General features: G+C 43.6%; 1 protein-coding gene across 3 annotated transcripts in view; it reads right to left on the bottom strand.

Annotated features, from left to right (window-relative positions):
• The window catches only part of LOC123505047 (GTP-binding protein REM 2-like), an 80,730-nt gene extending 59,696 nt beyond the window's left edge, over positions 1 to 21,034 (bottom strand). The window contains exons 1-3 of one of the 3 annotated variants that reach the window (XM_045256071.1): positions 20,531 to 20,878; positions 417 to 715; positions 1 to 245 (exon numbers count right to left, since the gene is read on the bottom strand). The exon at positions 1 to 245 is cut by the window's left edge and continues 642 nt beyond it. The gene's annotated coding sequence lies outside the window, so the exon portion shown is untranslated. Of the gene's footprint in view, positions 246 to 416; positions 716 to 20,530; positions 20,879 to 20,981 lie in introns of those variants that run through there. The other 2 variants (XM_045256073.1, XM_045256072.1) reach the window with 2 other exon arrangements.
• Positions 21,035 to 25,000: the final 3,966 nt, after the last annotated feature.

Raw genomic sequence — 25,000 nt, 5'->3', positions numbered from 1 at the left:
TTCATGCAACTTTTATCACCGGCAGATGGCAGTAGCCGCACTGGAGACAAGGCTTTCATGGACTGTCCCGCCACGGGCGCCCGGTACTAACACATGACGTGGAGTCGTTGGAATTCACCCTCCGCTCCCCACAGGTTAATAGGCCTGCCCGCCCTCGCGGCCTCCAGGTTCTGGCTGTCATGAGAGAGGCAACCTGCTGCCCGCACTGTCTCGCCTTCAGCAGCAGCAACAGAGTGGCGCGGGTCCTGTTGGAAGAACAAAGAGATTTAGAGAGCTGAAAGTGCCCGGAAGTGGATGAGCTGAGTCCCCACTCCTATAAACACAAATTTGCGAGGAGTTCGCAGACATATGCACATATTGAACGTGAGGACTGTTGCAACTTCCGGGACGAGTGGCTGTTGTCGGGACCTGCTGACCAATAGGGTAGTGGCGTGATCAGCGGCTCGACCGGGTGGTGGGGAAGCGGGGACTGGTAGCTGCGGCCCTGGAGACTGTACTCTGTCCCTTCCCCTTTAATCCTTTAACGCGCCACTGCTGGGTTTTAACGATGAATAAAATCTGATTATCGTTACCTCCTCCTTAGAGCAATTTATCACTTGCAATTTACCAACCGCCAGAGAGTAGTGCGAACAAGAGAAGAGTGCGGAGCACAGAGGCGGCGACGATGGTGGTGTGGTTAGCTGTGGTAGTGGTGATGTGAAGGCAGACAGCTCTCCTGGAAAAATAGAAAGAAAACTTATTGTTTATTCATTGTGTGGGTGTGTGTGTGTGTGTGTCTTTGTATTCGTGTTCGTGACCCTTTGTCAGCTTCTTAAACTTAAGTTTAAGTTTAGTTAACACAGCAAGAGTTTCCCGAGTGTCTGTTATTATGATTTATACCAAAGTGTATTTACGTACGTGCACCCAATTTTAGTCTGTATACGTTTATACGATGCTTAGAGAGAGAGAGAGAGAGAGAGAGAGAGAGAGAGAGAGTGTGTGTGTGTGTGTGTGTGCAAGACTTGACGCACTACGTACATTACCAAAATATTTACAGCACAAAATATTTACCTTACTAAATATTTACATAGTTTGAGACCAGAATAGAATGGCAGGGAGGATATTCGCTAAGTATCTGAGAGCCTGGTACCTTCTATCCTCCTCCTATCTTCTACACTCCCTGCTTCCTGACTGTCACTCTTCCCAGCTCTCCCCTGACCCCCCTTTCCTTATCTTCTGTGTTAAGACTTACTTATTCCGTTTCCTTTTCGTCCATTTATCACTTTTTCCCCTTCCTTCACTCTCTCCTTTCATTTCCTTATCAACTTTCTCACTTCCTTGCTTTTTCCGTGTCTTTTCCGTCTGTTAACCATTTTCTTTGTCCTCCGTTTCCTTCTCCTCTGTTCATCTCTGTGTCATTCCTCCTTTCTCACACATTTTCATTTCCTTTTCATCCTCTTTCACTATCTCTTTTTCTCTCCCATTTGACCTTTGCTAGTGTTTTAATCTCCGTCGTCATCTCTCAGTTCTTCCTCCTTCCTCGTCTTTTGCCCCCCTCCCAGTCTGTCTCTCAATTCCTTCTCGACAAAACAACGAAAAGCGAAGGTAATTTTTGCAGAGGGTCGGCTGTTGTGACTTACTAGTTCTTCACTGCGGTCTGGTTCGTCTCCTTGTAATAAAGGCAATTCAACTTGGTGAAAGGAAGTTTATACTGATCGTTGTTTTTCTGTGTTGTTTTCTGCAATGTAAGTATAGAGTGTGTGTGGGAGAGATTTTGTTATTATTTTTTAATTGGTGAACACACACACACACACACACACACACACACACACACACACACACACACACACACACACACACACACACACACACACACACACACACACACACACACACACACACACACACACACACACACACAGTTATAAAGGAGAACTAGCCTTTGTTGTTCGGTACTCATTATTATCTAGTTTTTTTCTTTTTTAGTAATTTGATAATTTTAGTATTTTTTAGTAATATTTTTTTTTCGTCACGTATGCTAAAGAAAAAAAAAACACGAACATACAACAAAAAAGAAAAAAAAAAAAAAGGAAAATAGTTTAGATGATGATACTGAAGAAAAAAACAGGAGAATGTATTATGTACTGGATCAATAATGGCTCCCTTTCTTGTTTTCCGTCTTCTCATCTCCTTTTCATTTCAACTTCTCTCATTTCCTCTGCTCATCTCATTCTTGCGTCAGTATCCCATCTCACACTTTCCTGCTTTGATGTCTGTGTTATCACTCTTCTGTGCTCTGTATCTATTTCTGTTTTGTTTTCCTATTCACTTCTACTATCACTACTTTGTTCTTCCTTTTCTTCCTTTTCTTTTTCCTTCCTTCGTTCCTTTCTTCCTTTTCTTCTGGTCATCCTGTCTTTCTTGTTTTGCATACCTTCAAACCCTGTTCCCTTCTTTCGTTCCTTCTCCATTATCCATTGCCCGTCCTTCGTTCGTTCGTTCGTTCGTTCGTTCATTCGTTCGTTCATTCATTTGTTCCTTTGTTCCTTCCTTCCCTCCTTCGTTCGTTCGTTCGTTCGTTCGTTCGTTCGTTCGTTCCTTCCTTCCTTCCTTCCTTCCTTCCTTCCTTCCTTCCTTCCTTCCTTCCTCCTTTCCTTCCTTCCTTCCTTCCTTCCTTCCTTCCTTCCTTCCTTCCTTCCTTCCTTCCTTCCTTCCTTCCTTCCTTCCTTCCTTCCTTCCTTCCTTCCTTCCTTCCTTCCTTCCTTCCTCATCCTTTCAACACACCTTCTTCTTCACTTCCTGCCTCCTGCACCCTTTTCTTCCACTTCTTTTGCTTGACGTTCGTACTCATCACACTCTCTCAGCCTTCCTTGTCCTCCTCCTGCCTCCTGCCTATTCCTCATAGCTTGTTTGTTTATGAATTTATTTAATTACAAGGGGCGCAGACTGACTTTTGTATTAGAATTAAGGTTAATTTCGTTAGCTACTTCTATCCAGCTCCGCACACAACGAACTTTTTTTTAATCTGGCTTGCCTCCTTAAGTCGTAATAAATTCTTTGATCCAGTGTTGTGTGTATTCCAATGCTCTTTTATCAGTTTTTCTCTCCTCAGTAAGTTGGTTATCTCGATCTAACCTCACACTACCTCGTTTATTTTACTTTTTATTTTATTTATTTATTTTTTATCGTACTTTAAATGTGTTTATTCAAGTGTTGTGTGCATGTAAGTTTCTTTAATCCATTGTTTTGTTTTGTTTTCCTTTTTTTTTCAAGGTTACTTTATCTAACGCTTCGTTAATAGTGTTCGTTACTTTTATAGGTATGTACATTTCATAGTTAGCTAAGCTGTTTAAATCCTGTTTCTCTCTCTCTCTCTCTCTCTCTCTCTCTCTCTCTCTCTCTCTCTCTCTCTCTCTCTCTCTCTCTCTCTCTCTCTCTCTCTCTCTCTCTCTCTCTCTCTCTCTCTCTCTCTCTCTCTCTCTCTCTCCCTCCCTCCTAAGCGCACAAAAGAACTCGAGAAAAGAAAATCTAGTCCAAAAGAGAAAATGTGGTAAAACGTGCAACATTTACGACAAACGATCTCTCTCTCTCTCTCTCTCTCTCTCTCTCTCTCTCTCTCTCTCTCTCTCTCTCTCTCTCTCTCTCTCTCTCTCTCTCTCTCTCTCTCTCTCTCTCTCTCTCTCTCCTTAACTTTGCTAGAAAAAAAATCAGCCACAGTTGTCGCTTCGTTCTGGCAGAAAATTTGAGTTTCATAAAATCATAATGTAGAATTTCATAATGTTGAGGAGAGACAGAGAAAAAACGTTTAGCGGCGATGAGTTATGTGAATAAATGTCTGAGACAGAGAGAGAGAGAGAGAGAGAGAGAGAGAGAGAGAGAGAGAGAGAGAGAGAGAGAGAGAGAGATCAACAGGTGGTGTATTCAGCTTTACAAGTGAAACGTGGAGTGAAAGCGGCATGTCAGGGCCACTATGCTGATTAAATGCACATTGTTATTATGATTACTCATGCTGCTGCTGCTGCTCTTCTGTTATTTTTGGTGGTGGTGCTGTTGCTGCTACTGCTCTTCTGTTGTTGTTGTTGTTGTTGTTGTTGTTGTTGTTGTTGTTGTTGTTGTTGTTGTTGCTGCTGCTGCTGCTGCTGCTGCTGCTGCTGCTGCTGCTGCTGCTGCTGCTGCTGCTGCTGCTCTTCTGTTATTGTTGGTGGTGGTGGTGGTGCTGCTGCTCTTATGTTATTGTTGGTGCTGCTGCTGCTGCTGCTGCTGCTGCTGCTGCTGCTGCTGCTACTGCTCTTCTGTTGTTGTTGTTGTTGTTGTTGTTGTTGTTGTTGTTGCTGCTGCTGCTGCTGCTGCTGCTCTTCTGTTATTGTTGTTCTTGTTATTGTTGTTGTTGTTGTTGTTGTTGCTGCTGCTGCTGCTGCTTTTCTGTTATTGTTGGTGCTATTGCTGCTGCTGCTACTGCTCTTCTGTTGTTGTTGTTGTTGTTGTTGTTGTTGTTGTTGCTGCTGCTGCTGCTGCTGGTCTTCTGTTGTTGTTGTTGCTACTGCTCTTGTGCTGTTGCTGCTGCTCTTCTGTTATTGTTGGTACTATTGCTGCTGCTGCTACTGCTCTTCTGTTGTTGTTGTTGTTGTTGTTGTTGTTGTTGTTGTTGCTGTTGCTGCTCTTCTGTTGTTGTTTTTGTTGTTGTTGTTGTTGTTGTTGTTGTTGTTGTTGTTGTTGTTGTTGCTGCTGCTGCTCTTCTGTTGTTGTTGTTGCTACTGCTCTTGTGCTGCTGTTAGCATGTCCTTTGTTTTTCCCATACTCCCTTTCTGTCTGACGTCACGTCCTTCCCCTCTGTCCTCGCTCGCCGCCGCCTGGGGCGGACACGCTACGCCTCCTGCCTCTCGTTTCGCTCGGTTTACACTTGTTGTGTATTGTGCTACCGTAAATACACTTTCATAATGGACTCAGATGTCTCCATGCTACCCCTGTTTTACGACAACTACCACACTGCTGCTGCTGCTCTTCTGTTATTGTTGGTGCTATTGCTGCTGCTGCTACTGCTCTTCTGTTGTTGTTGTTGTTGTTGTTGTTGTTGTTGTTGTTGTTGTTGTTGTTGTTGTTGTTGTTGTTGTTGTTGTTGTTGTTGCTGCTGCTGCTGCTGCTGCTCTTCTGTTGTTGTTGTTGCTACTGCTCTTGTGCTGCTGCTGCTGCTGCTCTGCTGTCGTTTTTCCTGCTACTATTTTTCTGTTGTTGTTGTTGTTGCTGCTGCTGCTGTTGCTGTTGCTGCTGCTATTGCTGCTGTTGCTGCTGCTGCTACTACTGCTGTTGCTGCTCTTCTGTTACCGTTGCTGGCTTGCTGCTACTGTTCTGTTGTTGTTGTTGTTGCTGCTGCTGCTGGTCTTCTGTTATTGTTGCTGCTACTGTTCTGTTGCTGCTGTTGTTGTTGTTGCTGCTGTTGCTGCTGCTGCTGGTACTGCTGTTGCTGCTGCTGCTGCTGCTGCTGCTGCTGCTGCTGCTACTGCTACTGCTACTGCTTCTGCTACTGCTGCTGCTGCTGCTGCTCGTCTGTTTGTTGCTGCTACTGTTCTTTTGTTTTTGTTGTTGGTGTTGCTGCTGCTGTTCCTCTTCTGTTGTTCCTGCTGCTATTCTTCTGTTGTTGTTGTTGTTGTTGTTGTTGTTGTTGTTGTTGTTGTTGTTGTTGTTGTTGTTGTTGCTGCTGCTGCTGCTGCTGCTGCTGCTGCTGCTACTCTTCTGTTGTTATTATTGGTGTTCTGTTGTTGTTGTTGTTGTTGTTGTTGTTGTTGTTGTTGTTGTTGTTGTTGTTGCTGCTGCTGCTGTTGCTGCTCCTCTTCTATTGTTGTTGTTGTCGCTCCTCTTCTATTGTTGCTGTTGCTGCTCCTCTTCTATTGTTGCTGTTGCTGCTCCTCTTCTATTGTTGCTGTTGTCGCTCCTCTTCTATTGTTGCTGCTGCTGCTCTTTTGTTGTTGTTGTTGTAGTTCTTGTTGCTGCTGCTGTTGCGTTTTTCTTTGCTGTTGCTGCTGTTGTTGAGTTTTTCTTTGCTGCTGCTGCTGCTTTTACTGGTGCTCTTTTGTCGTTGCAACTGCGCTGCCCTTCTTTGCTGCTGCTGTTTCTACTGCTGCTGCTGCTTTTTTCGTTGTTGTTGCTGCTGCTGTTGTGTGGGTCTTCTTTGCTGCTGTTGCTGCGGTTGTTTTTGCTCCTGCTGCTACTGCGCTGCTCTTCTTTCCTGCTGCTGCTGCTGCGGTTGTTGTTGTTGCTGCTGCTGATGTGCTGCTCTTCCTTGCTGCTGCTGCTGCTTCTGCGCTGCTCTTCTTTGCTGCTGCTGCTGCGGTTGTTGTTGCTGCTGCTGCTGTGCTGCTCTTCTTTGCTGCTGCTGCTGCGGTTGTTGTTGCTGCTGCTGCTGCTGCTGCTTCTTTGCTGCTGCTGCTGCGGTTGTTGTTGCTGCTGCTGCTGTGCTGCTCTTCTTTGCTGCTGCTGCCGCGATTGTTGTTGTTGCTGCTGTGCTGCTGCTACTGCGGTTGTTGTTGTTGCTGCTGCTGCTGTGCTGCTCTTTTTTGCTGCTGCTGCTGCGGTTGTTGTTGCTGCTGCTGCTGCTGCTGCGGTTGTTGTTGTTGCTGCTGATGATGTGCTGCTCTTCTTTGCTGCTGCTGCTGCGGTTGTTGCTGCTGCTGCTGCTGTGCTGCTCTTCTTTGCTGCTGTTGCTGTGGTTTGTTGTTGTTGCTGCTACTACTATGCAGCTCTTCTTTGCTGCTGCTGCTGCGATTGTTGTTGTTGCTGCTGCTGGTGCGCTGCTCTTTGTTGCTGCTGCTGCTGTTCTTTTGTTGCTGCTGCTGTCCTGCTGCTGTTGTGGTTGTTGTTGTTGCTGCTGCTGCTGCTGCTGCTGCTCTTTTGTTGCTGTTGTTGCTGCTGTTGTGCTGCTCTTCTTTTCTGCTGCTGCTGCTGCGGTTGTTGTTTTTACTGTTACTGGTGCGCTGTTCTTCTTTGGTGCTGTTGTGACTGCTGCTGCTCTTCTGTTGCTACTACTGCTCCTGCTTCACTACTGTTGTTGTTGCTAATCCTGTTGCTGCTGCTTTTGCTCTTTGTTATTACTGTTGCTGCTGCTGCTGCGCTGCTCTTCTTTGCTGTTACTGCAGCTGCTGCGCTGCTTTTCTTTGCTGTTGTCGCTACTTTCACATTGCTCTTCTTTCTTGCTGCTGCTGCTGCTGCTGCTGCTGTTGTTACTACTGCTGTTGCTACTGTTACTGCTATTGCTTTATACTGCTGCTGCTCTGCACTTTTCTCCTGCTGCCGTTGCAACTTTTTTTTTTCTTGTTCTTCTTTTACTGCTGCTGAATCTGTCCCCAGTTATAGAAGTAGTAGTAGCAGTAATAGTAATAGCAGCAACAACAACAGTAGTAGTAGTAGTAGTAGTAGTAGTAGTAGTAGTAGTAGTAGCAATAATAGTAGTAGTAGTAGCAGTAGTAGTAGTAGTAGTAGTAGTAGTAGTAGTAGTAGTAGTAGTAGTAGTAGTAGTAGTAGTAGTAGTAGTAGTAGTAGTAGTAACAGCAGCAGCAGTAGTAGTAGCCATTGTCGTTGTTATCGGCGTTGTTTTCATTACCTTCAGATACACGCGTTCCCTTTATTTCCCTAAGGGGGTAGCTGCTTCTTCCACTCTTCCACTCCCCGCGTTTGTTGATGGTGCCCGTCACTCAACCTCCTTACTGCCTCCTGCTGCACCCTAGGCTCTCCATCCTCTCTCCTTCTCTTCTCTCTCTCTCTCTCTCTCTCTCTCTCTCTCTCTCTCTCTCTCTCTCTCTCTCTCTCTCTCTCTCCAAATCCTCCTTTGTTTGCTCGCAGCCTGACAGGTCCTTTATGAATGGTTTGTTTTGTTTTGTTCGTCTGTGTGTTTGGGTGTTTGTCGTGTGTGTGTTTAGTTGGTAAGTTGTTGTCGCTGTTTTTCTTTCATATTGTGTTTGTAAGAATTTTGGGTTGCATATGCCACGATTTCTACTTTTCTCCTCTCCTCCTCCTCCTCCTCCTCCTCCTCCTCCTCCTCCTCCTCCTCCTCCTCCTCCTACTACTACTACTACTACTACTACTACTACTAGTGGCACCACAACCCAATTCCTCTTCGTACCGAAATACCACCGTGATCTATTTTCCCCATAGCATTGAGGTTGGGAGGAGCAGGAGTGTGTTGTAAAGGCGGCCAGGCAACGATTTATCTTCCTCGATCTTGTCCACAGCTCTCCGCGAGTTTATCAGGCCTATCACCCGCTGTCTGTTTCCCCACCTCGGTATTGGAAACTCGGAGGCCAGGGAAATATAACGAATGTCTTTTATTTTCATTCGTTTTGCGAGAGGGATAGTTTAAGATTTCTTTTGTAACTTGTTTTTTCGTTGATAGTTTTTATTTATTTTTGTCTGTTATTTTCATCGTTTTTAGTCATATCTCGTTCGTATATTTTTTTATGATTTGTAGTCTTACATATGCGCGAAAGAATCCCGTCAAGGGAATAGAAAATAGGGGAAGAAATAATGATAACAATATAACCTACTTATTTTCTGCTCTAGAAAAAAAAGGTAAGTAGAGAAGAGACAGTCGTGTGCCTTTTTTTCCATGGATATAGAAAGCTGGTTAAAGGTACAAGAGAGAACTTGATAATCAGACCCACTATTCTGCTGCTCCCGAAAAAAAAGTTAACTAAAGAATAGAAAGAAGAGACAATCCAATACATTCCAATACAATAGATTCCCCGTTACTATAAAGTATGTCCATCACTTCCAGTAACCTTCTGCACTCACCTCCACTGCCTTTAGCGCTTTTCCTTAACTTTTGACCGTCGGCTATGGTAAAACTTCATCTCAATTTTTTTTTCAGATTTTTACTTAATTAGATGCCTTAAGTTTCATCATGATGCTAGATACAGTGTAAGTGAATAAAAAAGATAGTAAGAGAAACTACAGAGTCATTAGGCTTATACGTGGCAGTATCTGTATAAAACGTCTATCATTTCCTTACGTAAAATTTTCCAATCTTCTTTTAAAGCTTCCTATTGACTCGACACTGACAACTTGATTACTGGGTCTATTCTGTTCGACTGCCACTCAATTTGAGAACCAATTTCTTCCTATCTCTTTTTCATTACCTGAAACTGTACCATCCATCGCCAGTTTCTCAATACCAGCTCTGCTTTTATCCTTCATATTCTAAAGTGTTTCCAGTGACCTTGGTTGACAGAGGACGTTCACGTACACAATAGTTCATCTCATTAGCCTATTTACTGCGATACGAAGCAAGTAACACCACCAAGAGTAATGCACGAGATCTTTATAAACATCTAGAAAAGAATAGGGATAAAAGATAATAGATAATTTCTACCCAATATAAAGTGGATGTGGCTGTAGATCACGTAAAGATGTCTCAGTGTGATTGGTATTAGGTAGCAGTCAAAGGGTTAGACTGACAATCGATTTATTGGTTGAAATGCTGCATATCTTTAATGATTACTGCTTGACTTTTTATTTCCCCATGATCACCAAGCACAAAGTTTGCATTTGTTGTGTTTCTTTTGCTGTAGTGGTTTTTCTCTTTAATACCTAGTGGGATTAGCTGATCATATATGTTGTCACCATTTCTTTTCTGTCATCTGCACGTTCTTTATCCAGGCCCAGCTGCGCCATGTTTCTCTTCTGTTTGTTATAGTTTTCTTTTACGATCTCGCAACCTGGAAAAAAAATATTTATACTTTTTTTCCCATGTGTTCGACATTATTTTTCACGGTGCTTTTGATATTAAAGGATGACCGTAGCATGACAATCTTATATCCATATTCTTGGATCAGTCTCTTAAAAAATATTACACATTGGAAAAAATTAAAGTAAATCACCTCATGTTATCTTTCCTTTTGTAGATAAGTGTTCATACAAGCCTTTTATTTACGAAGTACCGAATGTTAGTGGATGACCATACCAGGTTACTGAGAAATCTGTTTACGAGACAATGGAAGACAGTGTAGTTTCCCTCGCCTAGTGTCCTCCATTGCAGATATACAACTGGAAAGCTATATTGGAGATTTGGGTGCATCGTTTGTAGTGGTTTATTGTGTCGATTTATCTTAGTATGCCATTCATTCCCTTTATAGTTACGTCTTAGGTTCGGTCACACACACACACACACACACACACACACACACACACACACACACACACACACACACACACACACACACACACACACACACACACACACACACACACACACACACACACACACACACACACACACACACACACACACACACACACCAATAAAAGTGAAATCAAACGAATCATAGCGACATTACATTTCATACGAGTTAAAAAAAAAATCTCCATAGCAGGGATTCAATTTATTTCTGAACGTATTTTTTTTCTCCAGTTATTCACTCCTGAAAGAGTGTTTTTTTCTTTAGCTCCAGTTGTCAGGATTTGGCTGAAAACAATGGCACTTTATGAGGCAGAAGATATTTTTTCTTTCGTTTTCTTCTCATTTTGACTAATTCGTACCGTTGTTAGTTATTTTGTATTCTCTCTCTCTCTCTCTCTCTCTCTCTCTCTCTCTCTCTCTCTCTCTCTCTCTCTCTCTCTCTCTCTCTCTCTCTCTCTCTCTCTCTCTCTCTCTCTCTCAATCAAAATTTGTCGTAGCAAGATCAATGAGTTCAATTTTATACTCGTGCTCTGAATAGCGGAGCAAGTGCCGCGATGAATAAACGATAAAAAGGGATGAATGGATAATGAAGGAAAGGATGACTCAATAGTAAATATTGATCGTGCCCTTTCACTGCGTATAGAAAGCTGTTTTTTTTTTTTTATGATGGGCATCAGAACACAAGAGCATAAGAGCATAAATAAAGTATGGAAGCAGTAAACGGCTTTAATTCCGTAAAGTAATCGATCTCTTGCTTAAAATTCATAAAATTATTCTTGCCTGAAATCCGCTAGAATATAGTAATGACCTCAAATTGTGCAAATTAATTAAGGTCCATACCCAAACGTGAAACAATTGAAATTTACCATAAGATAACACAAGTAATTGTAATCAATTGTAAGATTAGTTATGTAAAATGTCCCTATTTCAGAAAAAAAAAACGTCGAAATCTTCACTAAAACCAGAAAAGTAATCAAAAATTTACCTTAGATATTCTGAAAATTATTGAAATGCAACTAAACTAATTCGAAATAATCAGGATTCAATCTTAGATTTATTAAAGAATCAAAATGTGCCTTATAATCTTGAAGATAATTGAAGTCCATTAAAAATTGCGTCAAGTAATCGGTAATGCTAAGTTAGTACATCACATAATCGAATAGTTCTTCGAATTCCCTGTTTAGGTCAACTTCATGGAAGGTCAACTTATTATGTATAGCTTGTGGAGACGATGGTAAGGGGGATGCAGAAGATATAGCACGGAGCCCCGCAGTCCCACTCCATCGGTAACGTGCTGGCTTTCATGTTTTAAGTTTTGAGTTCGATTCCCAACGTAATGCCGTTCTGCCGAGGTGTAGATTTATTTGAACTTTCAGGCCAATTGCTCTGTATTTCATCGTTGTAATAATTGTTTTGTGAATTCGTTTTAATTTGAGATGGTACAAGTGCTCACGCCCTGTTTTAAGGCGAGACAAGGTGATAAAGCGGAGACGCCCTCATTTGAGGAGATACGTACATATGGCACGATACTGGTTAGAATGATGTTGCAGAGGACACAGTAATAGATGCACTATATCTTGCCAAGAAAGCGATGTCATTTTGTGCAAAATGTTTTGTACGGTGGAAAATAGTCTCATGAAAGTTATCAGTGTTAAAGTATACTATCCGAAGATATACGTACAAAAGCTATGAAATTGTCTTGTCTTTTTATATATTTTTACACAGACTATCATTTGCTGGTAAGAATTTATGAAACTTGTACTTTTCTTATAAAAGGTTTTGTAGAGTACTAAACAATTATTATCGTATGGCTTTCACCATAAGAATTTAATGTATATGCACGTAATTGTCTTGGCCATATTTCATAAGACTGCTTAGCTACTATTGACCCTTAGCTTGGAAAGTTACCACGTTTATATTGAACCGTGCCAAAGGTGACATTGCCGGTTTCAGGAATTGCTACTACAATATAAATTATTTGCAGTGTAAGAGCACTATAGATCTTGCAAATTATTCTCATAATATTTGACAAGTGTAATTTTGGAGAGTAAATGAAAAAAAATATTCAGGACTAAGGAGTAATTCTTACTCCAGATGTTGTAATCGACATGATTAACAAACAACATTTCCCACTAGATATTTGACCATCTATTACGTCCATGTCACAAATCTTCCAGTGCAGAAATTTATACAACAGAAGAAATAGTCCGTGACTGACATAAATCTCAACACGACCTTCGGAACCGCCATGGCCTTGCGAGTTATGGCAACACTATGGAAGAAACCTGAAGAGACCTATTTACACAAGATATTTGCCATGACAGCATTATGCTTTTGACCAAGCAACGAAAGGGAGGGAAAAAAAGTAAATCCCAAAATGAAAGGAATGAGATGTTAAAAATTGTGATTTTCCATCTCAGAAAATGGAGAAAAAAATAAAATCCTAAAAAGGAAAATAAATAGCATCCCAGGAAAGAAAACAAATGCAGATCTCTGCTGGAGTAGGCTGAGATTTTTACTTTTCACTCTGTGGCTTTTGTGCGAGACTTACGAATACATATTTTTAACATGAATGAAACGTTTGAAAAGGTCGCGAGACTGACTAGTGAACTTATACTGAGAAAAGGTTCGCAGTGTGACTATTATAAATGATGTGTGACTTTCTTACTGCTTCAAGACAAGAATGTAAGGCCAAGTTTCCCGCCAAGTTCATTAGATGCTACTGCTTTATGTTGACACCTATAGAATGTAATGAATGTAAAATTGTTTCGTTTCATACTATTTCCCGTTTCATCTAGCTGAATATAAGGTGTGGGCTGTTTAGATATAAGGACTTAAATTTCTTTGTATGTTGAATGTATGCTGATTGCCTCGTATTGACGACTTAATTGTGAAGGACACATATATTTTTTCCTTTTCACGTTGTATATCTCCTTCATCTAGCTGATGATATGAGTGGGGCGTCTAAGAATACGAGCTTAAGCTCCCTTTTGAATTTTCTAGAAGCTGCTTGCTGTGTTTAAACGTCTGACACGTAAACTTGCTTTACGTGCTAAGAATTTGTATAGAGCGTAAAGTGAGAATCTGACCAGGAAACATACTTATTTTATAACTGATACACTTGGTTTTCTATCATTAATAGTACAAAACACGTACATTTGTTTAGTGTCATGCTGGAGTCCCTCGTTCACTCTGTTGGAAATATGTATCGGATGTAATGTGAGAAGTTGAGCGTTTAGTCAGGCAGCATGTTCAGTAATGTATTACTAATCCAGATGATTGATCACTTGTTGTAGACCATGAGTACCTGAGAGCCATCCTGGTCACGTCCAGCAAGCAATAGCACCATTAGTACCATAGAAGCAATAACAGCACTAGCACTCCGGAAGTCCACGGGAAGTTGGTACAAAATGTTTTCTGCTTTTTTCGATCCCAAGTTTTTAATTTTTTTCCTTCTTCTTTTCTCTGTGCACTTTGATACCTTTTGAAGTGAGCCTTTAGAGCATTGGCAGTGTTAATGTGGGTGAAAGGTTCACGTTTAATTCATCCCTGCCTGTGACGAAGCGAGGATTGCGAGAAATTCTGAAGGCTATATGTTCTGGTATATTGTTTGGGGTCAACGAGAAGTCATTCAGCAGGCCTCTGGTGTGTTGGACTGTCTCTAAACAAATATCATGGTGGTTCTGATATTTGTGAAAAAAAAGGTAGTGAATATTCTTGAATTCACTAATTGGTCTCTCCGAGGGCAGTCTTATAGAGAGTGTTGCGTGTAGCTTATAGACTTTTACCAGTTTCCCTTCTGTTCTTATGATAAGGATTATTCTTAAAGAACAAAGAAACATTCAAGGGGTTCATAAAGTGTGTCTAAAGTAAGCTGATCACTCCTGCTGTAACTGGTTCCAAATGGCATTTTTTCATCAAGTTCTGGAATTGTAACAAGGATTTGTACCACGTATTCCTAACAGCTTTGTTCATTCGTTAGGAATGAACAAAGGCCACAAACATAGATAGTCAGATGTTTTTCACGTAAACATCGCTGAATTCTTCTTAAACTACCACTCCCGGAAACATAACTAAACATTCCAAAATCTTTCACAAATCTGATAAACGACCGGAGACGCTGAAACAATTTTTTCATTTTATATGGACTAAGGTTTTACAACACTTGCTAGAGATGAGAGAGAGAATAAGAGTAGGGATGGAGCACGAGGAAATAAGGAAAACGCTGCTTCTTCCACTGAAAACAGCTGTGAGCCCAAATCGAACCCACAACCATTGGAGCGGGAGATGTGCCTTTTACCACAGAGCCATGCAGGAAGAGCACAGCCTCGGGAGGGTGGAGTGAGTCAGGAGTTGGATGGTTTGGACGGATTCACTGTTTGATCTGCTGCAGTCTCTGACGAGACAGCCAGACGTTACCCTACGGAACGAGCTCAGAGCTCATTATTTCCGATCTTCGGATAGGCCTGAGACCAGGCGCACAACAAGGTCACAACTCCTCGATTTACATCCCGTACCTACTCACTGCTAGGTGAACAGGGGCTACACGTGAAAGGAGACACACCCAAATATCTCCACCCGGCCGGGGAATCGAACCCCGGTCCTCTGGCTTGTGGTGGTAATTAATATCCTTTTCAGTGAGAGAGGATCAGAAATAGAAACCACTAATGTGAGGTCTGATCAATGGGTGGCCGAGAGACGATGTTACTACTTGGTTGGGCGGAAAGATTGTGAAGCTCCACGTTAATAATGCACTTTTGTATTAGTTGAAGGGTGTCAGCTGCTGTGTGAATGTTACGCCTAGGGCTGTGATGTATTGAGCGCCTACAGCAGAGAGAGAGAGAGAGAGAGAGAGAGAGAGAGAGAGAGAGAGAGAGAGAGAGAGAGAGAGAGAGAGGATACGATATTTTCAAGAGGTGTAAAAATGCGAGCACTCTGTAAGCAAAGAGAGGGAGAGGAGGAAGAATGAAGGGAAGGAAAAATAGGAGGAGGAAGGAAGAGGAGGAGGAGGAGGGGAGAGTAGTAAAATACATGAGCAAGAAAGTGAAGGATGAAAACGGATGAAAGGTAAGATAGAAAAGAAATGAGGGAAGGGAGGAGAGAGAAGAGGGAGCCAAGTGTGGAGGGAGTGATGAAGAGAGACAGAAAGCGTGGGAGGGGCAAAGGAAGGAAGGAAGGAAGGGAAGAAGGAGAAGGGAGGCGCGCCCCTAGTCACCCCGAAACACATTAGGGGCCGCGGAAAGTCATTAGGTGGTGTGTTTGTGAAGGTGGTGAAGGTGGAGGTGAGTGTAGTGGTGGTGGAGGTAGTGGAGGTGGTTAGCTAAAGTACGTAGAAATGGTGGTGTTAAAAGTAGTGGTAATGGTGGTAGCGGTGATAGTAAATGTTAGCTTTAGTTACGACGAAAACACACACACACACACACACACACACACACACACACACACACACACACACACACACACACACACACACACACACACACACACCGCGTAGTGTAATGGTTAGCACGCTCGACTCACAATCGAGAGGGCCGGGGTCGAATCCCGGTAAGTGGCGAGGCCCCTGTTCACCTAGCAGTAAATAGGTACGGGATGTAACTCGAGGGGTTGTGGCCTCGCTTTCCCGGTGTGGAGTGCGTTATCGGTCTATGAGCTCTGAGCTCGCTCCGTAATGGGGAAGACTGGTTGGGTGATCACCAGACGACCGAAGTGAATCACACACACACACACACACACACACACACACACACACACACACACACACACACACACACACACACACACACACACGGTCCGGTAGCTCAGTGGTTAGAGCGCTGGCTTCACAAGCCAGATGACCGGGGTTCGATTCCCCGGCCGGGTGGAGATATTTGGGTGTGTCTCCTTTCACGTGTAGCCCCTGTTCACCTAGCAGTGAGTAGGTACGGGATGTAAATCGAGGAGTTGTGACCTTGTTGTCCCGGTGTGTGGTGTGTGCCTGGTCTCAGACCTATCCCAAGATCGGAAATAATGAGCTCTGAGCTCGTTCCGTAGGGTAACGTCTGGCTGTCTCGTCAGAGACTGCAGCAGATCAAACAGTGAATTACATACACACTCGGTAGCTCAGTGGTTAGAGCGCTGGCTTCACAAGCCAGAGGACCGGGGTTCGATTCCCCGGCCGGGTGGAGATATTTGGGTGTGTCTCCTTTCACGTGTAGCCCCTGTTCACCTAGCAGTGAGTAGGTACGGGATGTAAATCAAGGAGTTGTGACCTTGTTGTCCCGGTGTGTGGTGTGTGCCTGGTTTCAGGCCTATCCGAAGATCGGAAATAATGAGCTCTGAGCTCGTTCCGTAGTAACGTCTGGCTGTCTCGTCAGAGACTGCAGCAGATCAAACAGTGAAACACACACACATACACACACACACACACACACACACACACACACACTGGTCACAACCGAAAAAAAAAAATTTCGAGTCCCGGGCGCAGTTAGGCAAATGTGCAAATGTTCACTTAGAAGCAAGTAGGTACGTGATGTAATCCGAGAAGTTGTGTCATCACTGTCCTGGTGTGTGTTGTGTAACTGGTATCAATCCAACCTGAAGATCGGGCAATACAAGTTCTGGGTTCTTTCCGTAGGTGAACAGGTAGATGAGTTACCAGCAGACGACCATAGGTGAATGACAAATACACACACACACACACACACACACACACACACACACACACACACACACACCGCGTAGTGTAGTGGTTTGCACGCTCGACTCACAATCGAGAGGCCCGGGTTCGAGACCCGGTAAGCGGCGAGGCAAATGGGCAAGCCTCTTAATGTGTGGCCCCTGTTTGCCTAGCAGTAAATAGGTACGGGATGTAACTCGAGGGGTTGTGGCCTCGCTTTCCCGGTGTGTGTTGTGTGTTGATGTGGTCTCAGTCCTACCCGAAGATCGGTCTATGACCTCTGAGCTCGCTCCGTAATGGGGAAGACTGGCTGGGTGACCAGCAGACGACCGAGGAGGAGGTGTATTACACACACCTGCTGGCGCACTGGCGCACGAGCGCACTCCCCACACTCATGCAACAGGTGTCAGTCTGAGTCGCAGGAGATACACCGACGCACAGCATGGCTAGAGAGAGAGAGAGAGAGAGAGAGAGAGAGAGAGAGAGAGAGAGATTGCTAATCAATTCGTGCCAATCTCTCTAATTTTTAAGTGTTGATGAATCTCTCTCTCTCTCTCTCTCTCTCTCTCTCTCTCTCTCTCTCTCTCTCTCTCTCTCTCCCTGCCACTCTTCAGCCTGATATCGCTATTGCAAAAGTTTCTTGGCTCCTCAAGTTAATGATTTTCACTGTTTTAAGAGGAAGCCAAGTGTGAGTCATGATTAGGTATGTGTGTGTGTGTGAGTGTGTGTGTGTGTGTGTGTGTGTGTGTGTGTGTGTGTGTGTGTGTGTGTGTGTGTGTGTGTGTGTGTGTGTGTGTGTGTGTGCCGCGCACGCGCGGGCGTGTGCCTGTGTCTATTTTTTTATTTCTATGCTTGTTTGTCTTTTAGTCTGTAATTGTTGCTCTCTCTCTCTCTCTCTCTCTCTCTCTCTCTCTCTCTCTCTCTCTCTCTCTCTCTCTCTCTCTCTCTCTCTCTCTCTCTCTCTCTCTCTCTCTCTCTCTTTATTGTAAATGTTTTGTAGTTTTGTATACGCTGTCTATGTCTTTTTGTCTTTGTGTGTGCATATATAAATGTTTGTACGTACGTATATACCTATTTATGTATCTGTCGCTCCATATGTGTATTTTTCATTCCACCTGTATTTTTTTTATCGTCTCTCTGTATGTTTGCATGTATGTATAAATGTATTCCAGCTCGTCTTTCTTCTCTTTGTTTTACAGTTTTCACATACACCGACCGTATTCTTTTCGGTGTTTGTTATTTTTTGTTTTAATTTTGTTTCGTTTCTCACTTTCTCTTTACAAGCCCACCTGTCTTTGTTGCTGTCTGTCTCTATTTGTGTGTGTGTGTGTGTGTGTGTGTGTGTGTGTGTGTGTGTGTGTGTGTGTGTGTGTGTGTGTGTGTGTGTGTGTGTGTGTGTATGTATGTATGTATGTATGTATGTGCGCGCCTTTATTTTTTTTCGTTTGCATGATTACTCTCTCTCTCTCTCTCTCTCTCTCTCTCTCTCTCTCTCTCTCTCTCTCTCTCTCTCTCTCTCTCTCTCTCTCTCTCTCTCTCTCTCTCTCTCTTCCTCCTCCTCCTCCTCCTCCTCCTCCTCCTCCTCCTCCTCCTCCTCCTCCTCCTCCTCCTCCTCCTCCTCCTCCTCCTCCTCCTCCTCCTATTCTTTCCTCTCATCTATTCTCTTCCTTCTCTTTTTCTTTTCCTTCCACTTCCCCAATCATTCTCCACCTCCCCATCCCCTTGTCCCCTTGTCTCTCTCTCTCTCTCTCTCTCTCTCTCTCTCTCTCTCTCTCTCTCTCTCTCTCTCTCTCTCTTGACCTTTTGAACCCTAAGAACACAGTACTCTGAGGTTCTCACGGACAAAATTTGGTGCGTCATAACTTTGGTATAGAGAGAGAGAGAGAGAGAGAGAGAGAGAGAGAGAGAGAGAGAGTGCCTGCCTTTGTCCCTCTACCCACACTCAAGATTCAATAAGCATTTCCTCTTAGCCTCCTTTCAATATCGGCGGGAGACCAGAATGTGTAGCGCATAGAATGTTCGTTGATAGTTTCTCTCTCTCTCTCTCTCTCTCTCTCTCTCTCTCTCTCTCTCTCTCTCTCTCTCTCTCTCTCTCTCTCTCTCTCTCTCTCTCTCTCTCTCTCTCTCTCTCTCTCTCTCTCTCTCTCTCTCTCTCTCTCTCTCCTTTCTCTCTCTCGTTTAACATTTTTTCCCCTTGTTTCTTACTTGGTGTGTGCGTGTGTGCGTGTGTGTCATGTTAATCTCATATAATAAGGGTCATTAATCTGAGGACAAGGCAGACTTAATTGAGAGGTTTCTGCGAAGAATGGAAGAATGGGAGGTTATTCCGTATAGATTTAATTAATTAGCTTCTGAGAGGTAAAGATTCACCTGACGCTGCAGGGCGTAGCGATGCTGAGTCTGGAGTCTGAAGTCTAACGCTGAGTCCAGATCAGTGAGAAAATGATATGCTGGTACCTCGAGACTTACTTACGTAATGCATTGGTGATACGTTGAAGGAAGTTTTGTAAATATTGAAGTTTGTGACTAAGAGACATTGATGAAAAGAACTGTTCAAGATACCACTGAATAAATGACTTAATAACTGCTCCTGTTGCGAGACTTCAGGAAGGAATGGGGGGTGTGTTAGTGGCGAGGTTTGTAAATATTGGAGCTTGTGAAGAATGAAAAATGATGAAATTAACGGTTATTACTACTACTGCAAGACTTGCAAAGGAAAGGGGTGTTATGGGGGGAGTTTTGCCAGTAATGGAGTTTGTAAGTAAAGAAGAGGTATGTAAGGAACTGTTAATGACGCAAGACCTTCGCAAGAGATGGAGTGTGTGCTCAAGGGAATGTTTCTAAGAGTCATAGAGTCCATGTTTGAATATTAGAATGTGTATGTAAAGTATGAATTACATAGTGTTGTATTGCTAGTTTTTTTTCAGTTCATTTAAGTATTTATAAATTTCAGAATTTCTTCGTTCGCAAGTAAGATATGATATAATGCTACTATTTTTTTTTTCAAGTGAGTCAGTTTGCTATGAAGTTAAGAATGAAAGATATGGCAGGTAATTGATCGTGACGAGGTTAACACAATTCTCTCTCTCTCTCTCTCTCTCTCTCTCTCTCTCTCTCTCTCTCTCTCTCTCTCTCTCTCTCTCTCTCTCTCTCTCTCTCTCTCTCTCTCGCATGAAAATAAGAATTTTTGGCTTCCATTAAAGTATAACTAAATCGAAATTCTTCTAAGATATCAAATGTATAGAATAATTGATGTAAAAAGTAGTGTTTAACGAATTTAGTGCTTTATGTAAAACCCTCACTTGACATTTCGTAATATATTGAAACATACAAATAATATAGATAAGAATTTTTAGTTGTATCGGCAAAATATGCGTGAGAGAGAGAGAGAGAGAGAGAGAGAGAGAGAGAGAGAGAGAGAGAGAGAGAGAGAGAGAGAGAGGAGCAGTTAGATAAGTTGAATACATACGAGTGAAGAGGATCGAGGAAAAAGACAAGGAGTAAAGAGAAAGGCGGAGGAAAAAAGAACGAGGAAGGAAACATTTTTTAAGCTGCAAATGCTACCCAGGAACAAGAAGAGGAGGGAAGGAGAGAAAAAAAAAAATGGGTGGGAGGAAGAGGAGGAGCAGGAACAGGAGGACGAGACGGAGGTGGAGCAGGAAGAAGAGGAGGAGAAAGAGGGGAGACACACATTATTAAAACTTGAATACTATTGTTATACTTACTCTTAGGGGGGATCGAAGGAGGGAGAGAGAGAGAGAGGGAGCCGTTCCTTGGTGGTGAATGATGCGGAGACGTTGCAATACACTGGAGTGAAGAGTTTGTGGTGGCTGGGAGAATAACCACCTTCACCACCACTATCACCACCACCATCACCATCACCATCACCACCACAACAACCACAGCCACAACAACAACAAAAACAACTATTACTACTACAACTACTACTACTTCTACTCTTGCCATCGTCTCTCAAACTTCGATCACCTCAACCACCAACAACAATAACAACAACGCCACTGTCACACACACACACACACACACACACACACACACACACACACACACACACACACACACACACACACACACACACACACACACACACACACACACACACACACACACACACACACACACACACACACACACACACACACACACACACACACACACCTTCACACGCCGCCACCACCCAGGTAACTGACGCATCTCCCGCCACCGCCACCACCAGTCTCTCCACCGCAGGCGCTTCTCTACTACTCCTCCTCCTCTCCCTCCTCCTCCTCCTCCTCCTCCTCCTCCTCCTCCTTCTCCTCCTCCTCTTCTGCTGCTTTATCACCCTCAACACACTCCACTGAAAAGATGATGACAAGAGGGAACACCACCATTACCCCCACCACCCCCACCTCCATCACCACCATGACCATTATCTGTAACCAACATTCACTATTGTTATCGCCATCAATATCGTAGCTGTCAGCATTCTTTTACAGTTTTTTTTTTATTTATTAGTGTCACTTTTGTTTTCTTTACCGTCAGTATTGTTCCTACACTCACCAGCGTTATCACTTTCACTGCTATCATTATCATCACCGCTATTATGATCACCACTGTTATTGCCGCTGTCACTGTCATCGTCTTACTTGTCACCATCGTTATTACCGTCATTATCATCACTGTCACTCTTAGCATTAGCACTGGTGACACTCTTATCACTATCCCGCCACTACTAATACTTCTGCTATCATCACTGTTGGACTATTTTCTTTTTACCATGTCGTCACCACAATCACCGTCTCTAGTTCATCACATTATACGAACACTGACACTTTCAATTCACGTATAGACGTCCTCCCCCTCTTCTTCTTCTTCTTCTTCCGCCTCCTCCTCCTTTTTCTCCTCCTCCTCCTCCTCCTCCTCCTCCTCCTCCTCCTCCTCCTCCTCCTCCTCCTCCTCCTATTTCTCCTCCTCCTCCTCTCCTCCTCCTCCTCCTCCTCCTCCTCCTCCTCCTCCTCCTCCTCCTCCTCCTCCCAGTCTTCCAGTAGCGTCACCACCAGCGCCACCAATACATCACCATCATCACCGCCAGCAGCCCTCTTTGAGTCCATTGCAGGATATAGAAAAAAAAATATATATATAATCTCCCTCCCATGGGCCAGAAAGGCTTGCGTTAAACCTACACCATGAAAGGAAACCCAAGATTCTGTTCACTTTCATTACCACCACAATCACTACTATCAACAACAGCAACAACAGTGACAACAGAAGCATCAGGAAAAACAACAACAGCTGGTCTAGGTAATGTTTTGGGCCAGTGTTTGTAGCCTTTGTTTCCATTGATATCGTCGTTTTGTCCCGCGTAATGCTTTCTCTTCTTCACGGGCTCGTTTTTTCATTGTCTCTGTAAACACTTTGTCGTTTTTATCCCAGAAAGATGACCACCACCACCATCACCACGCCTGCCGCCGCCGCCATTACGCCAACAATAACGTGGAGGGTGACAACGAATGCTGGTATTTCTGCTATTGTTCCTCTTGCTGCTACCACTGCTACTGATATAATTACTTTTTTCATTAGTATTTTTTTCTATTTGAAGAGGTAATTTCTTTTTTGCTGGTGATGGAACTGTTTTGCTGCCGCTGTTGTTGCTGCTGCTGCTAGTGCTGCTGCTAGTGCTGCTGCTATTGCTTCTGCTAGTGCTCCTCCTCTTGCTGGTGCCAGAGCTGCTGTCGTTTCTGCCGCTGCTAGTGCTGCTGCTGCGGCTGCCGTTGTTGTTGCTGCTGCTACTGCTGCTCCTGCTCTTGCTGATGATAGTGGTGCTACTGCTGCTGCCGCTGCTGCTGCTACTAGTGATGGTGATGCTGATGGTGGTGGTGGTGGTGGTGGGGATGTGCTGCTGCTGCTGCTGTTAGTGCTCCTAGTGTGCTGCTACTGCTACTGCTACTGCTGCTGCTCCTGCTGCTGTTGCTAATATTGCTGCGTCTTGTGCTGCTATTGCTAGCAGCTAGGGATGCTAGTGTTGCTGCTGCTGTTGGTGATTCTACTGTTGTTAGTATGCCTGTTACTATTGTTGCTGCTAATGCTGCTGCTGCTGCCGCCGCCGCTACTGTTGCTAGCGCTATTCGTGCTAGTGATGTTGGTGCTGCTGGTGCTACTAGAGCTGCTACTGTTGGTGCTGCTACTGCTGCTGCTCCTCTTGTTCGTCTTGTTCTTGTATTTCAATTTTTGTTATAGTTCCTTTTTTTTTCTTTCCTTTTTCTTCTTTAACTTTCTTCTTTCACTCTTACTAATACCTCTGCAGCAATAACAACGATAACGACGACGACGACGACGACGAGGACAGCAACAACAACAACAACAACAGCAACAACAACAACAACAACAACAACAACAACAACAACAACAACAACAACAACAACAACAACAACTACTACTACTACTACTACTACTACTACTACTACTACTACTACTACTACTACTACTACTACTAATAATAATAATAATAATAATAATACCACCACCACCACTACCACCACCACAACTACCACCACCACCACCACCACTACATCCCACAGAAAACAAGTCAAACTGGTGACATTCCCATCTCGTGGCCGCTCTTCTACTTCTAATTAGATCCCACTCTCTTATGCACCTTTTATTACCACACCATCGTCAGAGGGAGAAATATGGACCCAGAATTTCAATAGACGCTCCCTGCTGCATTTGCGTTCCCTATCCAACCTGTTCATCATTCATTCCTCCCTGTAGCTCCCTTTTTTCATCTGGCTGTCGCTCCTACTCCCTTCTATTTGACTTCTTTCCAGCAAATCCCAGCCTACCACCCTCCTCCTCGTCTAGAATGTTTATGCTCTTCTAGTCACCCGCCGCTCTGCCGTCTCCGTCTTGTGACCTTGGAATAGTGCCACGCAAAGCTGTTTTCACGTCTCTCTGACACGAGAAGCAAGCACGGCATTAACTTTTGATGGGATGTGAAGTATTGGTCTTTGAATTGTTTTTCTCAGTGGATCTTTCATGAGTCTTGTTGATTTTTTTGGATTGAAAGTTTGTTGTGATATTTTGGTTAGTTGTTACTGTTTGGTGGAATCGTTTCGTGTGTGTGTGTGTGTGTGTGTGTGTGTGTGTGTGTGTGTGTGTGTGTGTGTGTGTGTGTGTGTGTGTGTGTGTGTGTGTGTGTTTCACTGTTTGATCTGCTGCAGTCTCTGACGAGACAGCCAGACGTTACCCTACGGAACGAGCTCAGAGCTCATTATTTCCGATCTTCGGATAGGCCTGAGACCAGGCACACACCACACACCGGGACAACAAGGTCACAACTCCTCGATTTACGTCCCGTACCTACTCACTGCTAGGTGAACAGGGGCTACACGTGAAAGGAGACACACCCAAATATCTCCACCCGGCCGGGGAATCAAACCCCGGTCCTCTGGCTTGTGAAGCCAGCGCTCTAACCACTGAGCTACCTGGCGAGGTGTGTGTGTGTGTGTGTGTGTGTGTGTGTGTGTGTGTGTGTGTGTGTGTGTGTGTGTCTGGGGGAGGGATGAAGGGAGGAAGCAAGGGAGGTGCAGATTGCATCGGATATTTATTATACTTGGTGGGTGAGATAGGAAAATCGAAGTGACCCAAATTTGAAAATAAGCGATGTTCGGCTTTCTTGCAGTATTGACAAGACTTGAAGCTTGTCGAGGCGAAACAAAGCTGAGCGAACCAAGGCAAGACGAGGTGAGTGAGGAAAAGGTGGGACAAGACAAGCAAGGCAGGAAAGACAAATCAAAGCATACGAAGACGATGGTAAAATAAAACAAGGCAAAATAAGGCAAGGCAAGACAAATTAAAGCAAAATAAAACACAGGAAAGCGAAGCAAAACAAGGCAAAGAAAGAAAAGTTATGGCAAAATTAAATAAAAAATAAATTAAAGTATGACAAAAGGCAAGACAAAAGTAAAGCAAGACAAGGCAAAGGAAAACAAGAGAATAGAATGAGGTAAAGCATGGCAATATAAGCAAGACAAGGTATGAGAAGGTAAAATAACACTCAATAAAACTAAACAAGAGAAGCCAAGACCAAGATACAAGCACCTTGGCAGCGTTAGAGTGGAGAACAAAGGCCGTTGTCTCCCAGTACTTTGTCAATACTTTGATATCTTTGCCAACATAAATAAATTAACGCCCTT

This window comes from Portunus trituberculatus, chromosome 17 (genome assembly GCF_017591435.1).
Source record: "Portunus trituberculatus isolate SZX2019 chromosome 17, ASM1759143v1, whole genome shotgun sequence".
Classification (NCBI taxonomy): domain Eukaryota; kingdom Metazoa; phylum Arthropoda; class Malacostraca; order Decapoda; family Portunidae; genus Portunus; species Portunus trituberculatus.
The sequence above is the reverse complement of the archived record's forward strand: the minus strand, read 5'-3'. Positions and strand labels throughout refer to the sequence as shown.